The sequence below is a fragment of the Carlito syrichta genome, unplaced genomic scaffold (genome assembly GCF_000164805.1).
Source record: "Carlito syrichta isolate Samal-C Ts95f unplaced genomic scaffold, Tarsius_syrichta-2.0.1 Scaffold309211, whole genome shotgun sequence".
NCBI classification, from domain to species: domain Eukaryota; kingdom Metazoa; phylum Chordata; class Mammalia; order Primates; family Tarsiidae; genus Carlito; species Carlito syrichta.
Genome location: NW_007253307.1, coordinates 731,616 through 743,166, shown reverse-complemented (window position 1 = coordinate 743,166; position 11,551 = coordinate 731,616).

Sequence of the window (11,551 nt, the reverse complement as noted above, 5' to 3'; positions counted from 1 at the left end):
GCCTTAAATTGCCCTTTTAAAGAGGTGATCTTTGTAGACAATACATGCCTATAGCCTGAACCCATTTCTTCCAAAGAATCTCATAAAAGACTGCATATCTTGAAATGCTGGGCGAGAACAAGTATAGATAAGGCCAGAGACTAAGCCAAGGATAGGGGCTTTAGGTGTCTGAGCTGTGTGGTATCTTTTGGGTCCCCTCCGGGAGGCCCTGGATGAGTCACCCCCTCCATCCTGGGTGCTGGTCCCTCCTGCTAGGTGGTGATAGCAGGAGCTTCTGGTGCCTCCCTGAAAAATGCTGACGATTAATGACAAAGCATAAAGGTGCCAAGTGTCACCGGTAACAAATCAACAGCTGGGATGGGTTATATTTATATCTATCCAGACAGGGTTAAGGAGCTAGCAAAACAGGCTTTATTAAATATATCAACACAATTTTTTAAAAAGGAATTAGCATCCTTTTTTCACATCTTGTACTTTCCTTTCTACTGACTTTTAAAAACTCATTCAAAATTCCTGTGTGTATATTAAGGACTCATAGGTTATCATTGAAAACAAAGCTAGCCATACTCGGTGGCTCAGCCTCTAATCCCATGCCTTGGGAGGCTGAGGTGAGTGGATTGCCTGAGCCCATGGGTTCGAGACCCGCCTGGGCAACTTGGCAAGAACTCATCTCTATAATAAATCAAAAAGTTAACTGGGCTTGGTAGCGCACACCTGTAGTTCCAGCTCCTTGGAAGGCTGAGGTGGAAGGATCGCCGGAGCCCAGCAGGCGAGGCTGCGGTGGCCGGGAGCGGCCACTGCACTCCAGTCTGGGCGACAGAGTGTGACTCCAACTCAAAAAAAAAAAAAAGAAAACAAAGCTTTGTTATTATTCCCCATGACAGTACCATAGCAATTGCTACTCCTGAACCGTGGCTTATTTCTTATAAGCACCAAATACAACAGCTTTCCAACAAGTAATGTTCTTATGAAATGTGAGCTGGTAAAATGTGTTTTATATTGGCCCTTTTCAAAACTGATAGAAAACAGTCCTTAATCCAGAAATTGAGTGAAAGGACAGACTGAGAGTGGGAAGCCATTTTTCACCTTGTTCTTAAATCCTGACTCAATGATGAGAAAGTAGAAGCTATGCTTTTGGAGAAATGCACACTTTAGGTAAAATTAACTTTGCCGACTTTGTCTTTTCAGAAACAGACTTCCGGGTGCCAGGTATCAGAGATATCTCATAGTGGGCAATCAAGCTTGCCTTGGGTAAAGGGAATTTACAAGGCCTAAGACATCATGCACTGGACAAGGATTATAAAAGTCATGGAACTTGTTATTACCAAAGTTATGACCGCTCAGAGGGGGAGCAGATGGGGATTCACTCTCCCAGTAAATATGGCACTATCTACAGGGAAGCCAAGGATCCCCCGAAGCTACCCACTGGGAATGCCTAGGAGATAAGGAGAGGTGCATCTTACATTAGTTCTAAGGAATGTCATTTGGGAAGGTGCAGGAGCATTAGAATCCTTGTCACACCCTTCTCTAGGGGCTATGATCATGTGGGTGGACATTAGTGGGTCTCTGTGTCACAGGTTCTCCGAGACATCCACAGGTGGTCGATAAGGAAGTCACAGCAGTCATGTCTACCTGATTGCAACATCACCAAGGGAAAGGATTTAAGCCAGGGCTTTGGGAGGCTAGGATGCCACGCTCACCTAGAGTGTAGGCCCGCTCCCTGTCTGTGGCGGGGTGAAGCTTTCTTAAATAAATCTTATCTTCTCTCACCTCTTTGTGTGTTGCAATTCTTTGCTTTTACTCGGATCTCTGAGTTGCCAGCGCGCACCTCCGGTTCGCTGGCTCTGGCGGGGCTGTGCCCCTCTCCCTGTACTTCTCCCTCTCCATCCATCCACCCTCTCCCTGTCCAGACCCTAACATTGAGAACGCTAAATGCGGGCTTACCAGAAAAGCCCTTGAAAGGCTAAAGAGACTGGGCATGGTGGCTCACACCTGTCATCTCAGCACTTTGGGAGACCAGGGTGGGAGGATCACTTAAGGCCAAAAGTTTGACACCATCCTGGGCAACAGAGTCAGACCCTGTCTCTACAAAAAAAAAAAAAAAAAAACCTAAAAAATTTAGCCGATTGTGGTGGCACACACCTGTAGTCCCAGCTATTTGAGAGCCTGACATGGGAGAATTGCTTGAGTTCAAGGAGTTCAGGGCTGCAGTGAGCTACGATCATGACACTGCACTCCACCTGGGTGACAGAGTGAGATCACGTCTCTTTAAAAAAAAAAAGAAGAAGAAAGCTAGAAAATTTGCAGAACTGCACGAGATTTGTGTGTGTGTATAATAAATCCTTTTTCCGTCTTGTATATTTCTAACAAAAGTATATACCAATTCCATTACCAAACAGGAGACTAAAAAGGAAATATGCAAGCTGACTCAGATGAGCTGCACCCCCAGCACGAGGGAGGGTTGTCTGTGGTGACTAAATTAATGAATCAAGCACTTCCCTGTTATAGACAACACTCTGAGTTCAGCCTGTGGTCCTAAATAAAATGAATTTGTTGGTTTCCGCTCAGTGCTTCAGGGGAGGGGGGACATCCCTAATTCATTATTTTGCCATGATTGGCACCTCTGAGCTACACACACTAAATTTAGATGGTTCAACTCTGATTCCTTAATCAGAAAAAGAATGGAAGAGGGGCCCGCAGGGGGGTCAGTGCAAGAGAAAGTGGCTGTGTGTGACTCACGGTGAACTCTAATGATCACTCAGAGAAATCCGATTGATCGTCTCCACACTCATTTACAACAAAGAGCCCACCAGATCCAGGCCGACAGGAGGTGCATTCTGACACACCAACTTGGCATACCCACTGACTACGAGGAAAACGTTACATCAGAAGGATAAAAGAGGGGAGAAGAAAACTGTAAACTGTTCTCTTAAATAGCTCATTTGTTTATGAAACCGGTATGAGAGTTCACTCTGTGCCAGGCATGTGGTGGGCCCTGGGCATTCCATCATGAACTGGACAGCTTCTATTCTCATGGAACATAGTTTCTAGAAGGCAAGACAGACAGTCGTTCGACAACGAAGATAAAAAACCCACAGCATAATGCCTGTTACAGCTAGAAAAACAAAGGAGGCAAAGGAATGGAGAGGCTGGAACTACTGGTTTTGGTACTGCCGTCAGACCGGCTGCTCTGTCAAGGTGGCATTTGAGCAGGGAACTTTGGGAAATGAGGGAGGCTGTCGGGGAAAGGGCTTCACGGCAGAGGGACCAGCAAGTGCTGGGACACATTTGAATATTCATTGCCTAGGGCTACTGTTACAAAATACCACCAACCTAGGCACAGCAATGTGTTTCCAGTTCTGAAGACCAGAAACACCAAATCAGTGTCAGCAGGGCCATGCTCCCTCTGAAACCTGGAGGGGAGAATCTTGGACTCTTCCAGATTTTGTTAGTGGCTGGCAACTTTCAGCATTCCTTGACTTGTGGGTGCATTACTCCAACCTCCATGGATGCATTCCATCTTAAAAGGATATGCCGGGCGGTGGCTCAGCCTGTAATCCCGCGCCTTTGGGAGGCTGAGGTGAGTGGATTACCTGAGCCCGCAGGTTCGAGACCCGCCTGGGCAGCGAGACCTCATCTCTACAATAAATCAAAAAATCAGCTGGGCGTGGTAGCGCATGCCTGTAATTCCGGCTACTCGGAAGGCTGAGGCGGAAGGATCGCCAGAGCCCAGCAGGTCGAGGCTGCGGTGGCCGGGAGCGGCCACTGCACTCCAGTCTGGGCGACAGAGTGAGACTCCAACTCAAAAAAAAAAAAAAAAAAGGATACGGGTCATGTTGGATTAAAAGCATACCCTAACAACCCCATCTTAATGTGATTGCATCTGCAAGCACCTATTTCCAAATAAGGCCATGTTTACAGGTACCCACAGGTTAGAATGTCAACATTATCTTTCGGGGACACAGCTCAACCCATAATGTGGCTATTGAGGTACTGAAGAAGAGCCAGGAGAGCACGTGGCTTGGGCAGAGTGTTGGTGGTGGGGTAGGGGAGGAAACCAGGGCTGATGAGTAGGACTCTGTAAGTGACAGTCTTCTCCATCTAGCAGTGATATGTGCTTATGTTTCAGAAGGTTCTGTCTGTGGTGTGGGGAATAAACTGGAGTTCCTAGACCAGCATCAAGACTTGACTGCATGATTAAATGTGCTCATTTCCCCTAAGTTGTGATTTTTTCTTCTTTTTAGTTCATACTTGACGAGAATGGTTTTTTCCAGAGCTCTGTGTTCCTGGGTGGTGTAAGGGCCTTTCTGGTTTGCCTCTGCCAGGATGCAGGTTTCTCTGATACAAATGATTTGAGACTGAGGATGAACGAATGAATGCTTTTCATCAAGGAGGTATTATTGAGGCTTACGGGAAGAGCAGGATTGGAATATGCTCAATGTGGGGAGACACTCACTTGGTCACTCACGGGTTATAGGAAGGGTTAGGAGAGAAGCGGGGGCAAGCCTGGACATGCCAAGGGCTTGCACCTTTGTAGGGCAGAGGAGGTATCTACAGCCATGATAGTCATGGTGAAGAACGGTCTCTTCAGGGCTGTGCTCTGAGCAAGCAGAGTGTGGGATACAGTGACGGGCGAGGCAGGGAGACCAAGCAGGAGAGAATGGCCACAGGTGACATGCAAGGTGTAGGGGAGAGTGACAATGGCTAAGAAACGGAAGACATTGAGAAGTAGGACAGCGGGTAATGACATTTTGGAGATCAGAGAGGGAGGGTGGAATCAAGGAACTCCAAGGTGTCCAGCTTTGATGAGGCCACAAGGGAAATGCACTTGTCAGCAGAACTGGCTTGAGACAAAAGTAACTGTACTTTTTTATTACCGCTATTTTCATTTTGTTTTGTTCTGAACTGAGTATACTTCATGTTGCAGGAAGGACAGACGGGTACAACTAGCCAAAAGTTTGAATGGTCATCAACGTAAAAAATCATGATCGAAACTAACCATTCAGTCATCATTTTTTTAGCATCTGCAACGTGCCGTGCACAGCCCACCTCCGCCCACAAGAAGCTTATACACACGTGGAAACAGCTCCATAAACAAAGGGAAGCAACATTTACAGTCTGTCCTGGGCTCCATAATAGCAGCTTGAGGGGACGGGTCAGAACGTCCTCCCCAGGAAGTGGCTGCCAGTGTAGAGCACCACTTCCAGACTGAGAGGAAGGTGGAGGCAGCTGTGGGAGGCAGGCCTCACAGGTAGGGAGGGCAGCGACCCATTCGACAGCGAGATTGTTCTGCAACCGCTGGTGGGTAGGTGGGAGGGAAGACGTGAAGGACTCAGTGAGGCTTAAAAGCAGGCTAGGTTCAAGGTCTGGATTGCATCCTGCAGGCCATAGACTAGAGCAGCAGCGATTAGAAAGGTAGGACAGAGCCGGGCTTGGTGGCTCAGCCTGTAATCCCACCCCTTGGAAGGCTGAGGTGAGTGGATTGCCTGAGCCCGCGGGTTCGAGACCCACCTGGGCAGCGAGACCTCATCTCTACAATAAATCAAAAAATCAGCCAGGCGTGGTAGTGCGCACCTGTAGTTCCAGTTACTTGGAAGGCTGAGTGGAAGGATCGCCAGAGCCTAGCAAGTCGAGGCTGCGGTGGCTGGGAGCAGCCTCTGCACTCCAGTCTGGGCGACAGAGTGAGATTCCAACTCAAAAAAAAAAAAGAGGTAAGCATGGCAAAAAGCAGGGGTCAGAGAGCTCTCATGGAACCCTCAGCACTCCACCACAGTCATGGATTTGTTGGAATTCAGATTCATAGGTGAAACTGAATACATTAAGGAAGTTATTTCTGTTTTAAGAGACATAGCCAAAGAATAATGCCTATCTGTCCATTCCCATGACCCAGTTACATTTCTTTCTTTCTTTCTTTTTTTTGACCATTTAAATATACTTTTATTTATTTACATTTTTTTTTTTTTGAGTTGGAGTCTCGCTCTGTCACCCAGACTGGAGTGCAGTGGCCGCTCCTGCCACCGCAGCCTCCACCTGCTGGGCTCCGGCGACCCTTCCGCCTCAGCCTTCCAAGTAGCCGGAATTACAGGCATGCGCTACCACGCCCGGCTGATTTTTTGATTTATTGTAGAGATGAGGTCTCGCCTGCCCAGGCGGGTCTCAAACCCGCGGGCTCAGGTAATCCACTCACCTCAGCCTCCCACAGGCGCGGGATGACAGGCTGAGCCACCTTTTATTTATTTTTTATTTTCTTCAGTTACATTTCACTTACCACCTTTCAGTTACATGCTGCTCCCCCCCAATCATTTACAGAGAATTCATCACTCTCCTTGCTAATTTGTCTTTCCTAACAGCTAATAATTGAACACATTTTTTCTTTCATTAAAGCCCACTTCCTCTTGATTTGTCTTTAAATACAGACCCGTGGTCTCCGGGTGAAGATGGGGACTTAAACACATGGAAAGAGTTTCACTTTCTCACAAAAACCCCACTAAAATGTCAGTAGAGGTTTTCTTGGAGACAGCGGTGCTTTTCATCTTCAAGCACAAACCTAAAAGGACGGAGAGAAAGAAATGGGAACCACAGCAACAGAATGTTAAAAGTTGGAAGGCAGCTGAATAAATGCTGAACGATTTAGCAGACCCAAGGAAATGGAAACCCCAACTGGCCATCCCAAGACAAGAATCAACCAGACCATACAATGGAATCCCTAGGTGGCTCAAGATTGGCAGCAGCAAGTGCTTCTGGTAGTGGAGCCATGGACTGAAAGTCTGTTAAAGCAGCAGGCAGGTTGCCCAGATTCCTGCCCTGCAGTGGGGCGACTGCTCCCTCTCACCCCTGCACCCAACTAGAAATGTGTTTCCTGGAGAGGTATCAGAAGGCTCTGGACTGCGAATACCAGCACCATTGACAACAGGGCCATCGTGGAAAACAGCAGAGTTCAGAGAACACCACCAACCGAAGGTGCAGAGACCCGGGCCTCTTCTTTGCTTTCCCTCCGCAGGAAACACAATCAGCCTAAGAGGAAAGACATAAACAGGTGTTGACATGGGCCTCCGTCCCCACCCACTAACCAGCCCAGGCAGCTCAGCCTTCAGTGAGGCCCACCTCTCTTATCCACACGTGTAGAGTATCTGATGGACATTTTCATCTTATTCTGAATTATCAGTCAGCATCACCTGGCATCTGAGGAAGGTCTCTAACAGCAAAGACAGCGACCAAACATAACTGCAAGAAACGACATAGAAGAAACTGGGATGATACAGCAAAACCTGGATAAGAAGCTATAAAGGTGGAATTTTCTGAGACCAGAATAACAGGTTTTTAAAAATTTATTATGATTAAAGGTCCTATCAACCACCTACCAAAATGGATAACTAGTCCCAAGAAACATCATCATGAAATTGCCAAACACTGGGACAAGCTTCCGGAATACACAGATCATGTGCAAAGGACCAGGTATCAGAATACCTAGAAATTCTCAAGAGTAATGCCAGAAGACCTCAAAACCCTGGGGGAACATGCTTTCTAACCCATAATTCCATATAGAGTATGATTCAAGTGTGAAGATAAATTTAAAACACTTTATTTTGCAATTATACAGGCAGTAGGAAAACAAAACATTTTTGGACAAGCAAGATCTCAATGAATTGACCTTCTATGACCTTTTTCCAGAAAACTACTAGAAAGTGTGCTCCACACCAAAATGAGGAAGTAAACCAAGAAACAGGAAACATGGGATACAGGAAAAAGGATGTCCAGTACAGGAAAAAGGCCAAGGAAATACCCAGAATGACAATGACCGAAGACCCCAAGATGACAACTGTGTTCCAAGAACAGAAGACTAGTTCAGTTTAAAGCAGGAAGAGTCTCCAGGAGAAGTTTCTATGGGAAGATGTAACAGAGACTACCCAACATGCCTGAACATCTTTTGAGAATGAATTAATGAATTAATAAGACAACTATTAATTATAGGAAAAATAAGAAGTTGAGCAGGAAGGGAAAAGCACTTATAGTATACCACACAGCCAACTTGAATTACGATTTAACCAATTGAAAAGATGGGAGATGAGGATTCATGTGAGTAGTAGGGACAGGCGAAAGAAGAAATGAAATCCTCCTCTTCCACAGAAGAGCAAGAGATAATGTCTGAAATGGAAAAAAAATCAATAAATATAAACATGCCGTTTAGCAACAAGTATTAATAAGTACCTAATTAAGCTAAAACGTTTGAACACTTCCATTTCTATGAGGTGGGGTACTAAGATAAGTTCTATCAGATACAAACTTGATTTTGACTCTAAAAACTAGAATCTTTGTCCCACAAAACAAGTACTCCAATGTCTCTTCAGAGACCATGTCCTTCACCTAGTTAAGTTAGTAAAAATTCACGTAATAGAAGAAAACTTTTCAGCGTAAGAAACAGTTGTTTAAATGACTAGCAGTTTCCAAATACTATGAATTATAGTATTTGTACATCATGACATTCCTTCTTTTTTCCTAGAAGGGCTGAATTCTATGGCATACTGATTCTATGGCAGTATAAAATAATTCAAGTGTTGGAGTTTCTCAGTCTTGCGCCAATGTTCCCATTTCGACTACAGAGATTAATATGAAATCATGAAGTGAGGATCTACAGCTACATAAGAGAGGCTTAAGGCTGAGTTTAAAAGTAGGAGGGACCTACCTAGAAACTGTCAACCAAGGCTGGGTGCGGTGGCTCATGCCTATAATCCCAGCACTAAGGGAGGCCGAGGTGAGAGGATTGCCTGATCCCACGGGTTTGAGACCAGCCTGGGCAACTTGGTGAGACCTCATCTCTACAATAAACCAAAAACTTAGCTGGGCATGGTGGCACATGCCTGAAGTTCCAGCTACTTAGAAGGCTGAGGCGGAAGGATTGCCAGAGCCCAGCAGGTTGAGGCTGCAGTGACTGTGAGCATGACACCGCACTCCAGCCTGGGTGACAGAGTGAGACTCCAACTCAAAAAAGAAAAAAAAAAAAAGAGAAACTGTCAACCTCACATTGCAACAGCCTCACTTGCAGAGTTTTTTAAAAATATGCTGGTTCTAGCTGGGCACAGTGGCCTCTGCCTGTAATCCCAACACTTTGGGAGGCTGAGGCAGGAGGATTGCTTGAGCCCAAGAGTTTGAGACCAGTCTGGGCAACATAGCAAGACCTCATTGCTACAATAAAAAAATTTTTGAAAAGATTAGCCAGGCATGGTAGTGTATGCCTGTCCAGCTATTCAGGAGGCCGAGGTAGAAGCATCACCTGAGGGGAAAGGGTAGCAGGAACCACGTTTGGCCAGGAAGGTGGCAAGAAAAAGCCCCTGAAGCAGCCCCAGAAGCAGGCCAAGGAGATGGACGAGGAAGATAAAGCTTTCAAGCCGAGACAGAAAGAGCAGAAGAGCCGGGCTCGGTGGCTCAGCCTGTAATCCTGCGCCTTTGGGAGGCTGAGGTGAGTGGATTGCCTGAGCCCGCGGGTTCGAGACCCGCCTGGGCAGCGAGACCTCATCTCTACAATAAATCAAAAAATCAGCCGGGCGTGGTAGCGCATGCCAGTAATTCCAGCTACTTGGAAGGCTGAGGCGAAGGATCGCTGGAGCCCAGCGGGTCAAGGCTGCGGTGGCCGGGAGAGGCCACTGCACTCCAGTCTGTGTGACAGTGAGACTCCAACTCAAAAAAAAAGCAGAAGAAACTCGAGGAGGAAAAGGCCCCCTGGCCACAGGTGGAATTAAGAAATCTGGCAAAAAGCAAGCTGTTCCTTGTTCCCGAAGCCATGACGACTCTTGATTCCATTCATATTAAACATCTATATTTCCTGACATAACTTCTTTTGCCACCTATAGCTAGAATGAGGTGTTGTCTTGAAGCCTGTTGTACATTTAAGAATACATTTTTGTAAAAATAAAAAAAAAAGAAGGCTCACCTGAGCCCAGAAGTCGAGGCTGTGGTGAGATGAGATCGTGTCACTGCATTCCAGCCTGGCAAACAGAGTGAGACCTCGACCCAAAAATAAATAAATAGCGGTCCCACCCCTGAGATGCAGTTCCAACTGGTGTGAGGTAAGGCCCAGGCACCATTATTTTTAAGATTCCCCAAGGGATCCCAACGTCATGTCTCATAGAGCTGTGCTACTCTATTGAAGAAACAATCTTAGAAACTGCTGCAAGCAGCAAGGTGGAAGGCCACTGAATCACACGGTGGAAAACGGGGTTACTTGAAACGGCTGAGGGATTTCTCAGAAGAGGGCAAGTTGATATTTGAGTAATCCAAATTAGCCTTCTGTTTGCCTCCAAAACGACGAGCAGGTGTGTCAAGTGCCAAGCGTGAGGGGGTTTGGGGTATGAAAAGCAACAGATTCAGGGAGGAAAGAGCCATGCCATAAGAGTCCGTTGACAACGGAGTCCCAAGAGAGCAGGCACTTAGAACTAGAGGTGCCTGTCAGCTGGCCCAAGCATGTGGGGACTTGGGGTGGCACTTTCAACACCTGGACTAGGGCGACTACCACATACAGTGAGAAGATGAAGTCCATGTGCTTGAGGTCTGCCACTCACCATGTTTGGTTTCTAGGCCTGAGGTCACCACGACCTTGACTCCCTTATATCTGTCTTATCCTGGCTCTTCTTTAGCGTTTTAAGACTCTCAAACAGTTAAAATTTAGGCTGATTGAGCCTAACTGCTTCACTTAAATTCTGACCAAATGAATTGCCTACATGAAGCCATCTAGAGCTCACTCACACTCATCCAAGTATTGTTTATTTTTTTATTTTTATTTTTTTGAGTTGTCAGAACCCTGCTGGGCTCTGGCGATCCTTCCACCTCAGCCTTCCAAGTAGCTAGAACTACAGGTGTGTACTACCACGCCCAGCTCGTTTTTGATTTATTGTAGAGGCAAGGGCTCACCAAGTTGCCCAGGTGGGTCTCGAACCCACAGGCTCAGGCAATCCACTCGCCTTGGCCCCTCAAAGTGCTGGGATTACAGGCTGAGCCACAGAGCCTGGCCCAAGTATTGTTTATTTAAACACACAGGCAAAGGAGACTAAATGCCCCATTTCAAATGCAAAACAGGACAGAACCTAACTTGTCCAAAAATAACACAAAAATATACCAAATAGATGTAACTAGACCCCACATATCCTTTTTTTTTTTTTTTTTTGAGTTGGAGTCTCATTCTGTTGCCCAGACTGGAGGGCAGTGGCCGCTCCCGGCTACCGCAGCCTCGACCTGCTGGGCTCCGGCGATCCTTCCGCCTCAGCCTTCTGAGTAGCCGGAATTACAGGCATGCACTACCATGCCCACTGATTTTTTTGATTTATCACAGAGATGAGGTATCACCAAGTTGCCCAGGCGGGTCTCAAACCCATGGGCTCAGGCAGTTCACTCACCTCAGTCTCCCAAAGCACGGGATTACAGGCTGAGCCACCGAGCCTGGCTACATATCTTATTTTCAAAAATAATTCCTTCTCATTACCATGTAACAGTAGTAATACCTACTCAATTTAGCAATATCTGATTTACATATATACATCATACAAAATAAAGATTAAAA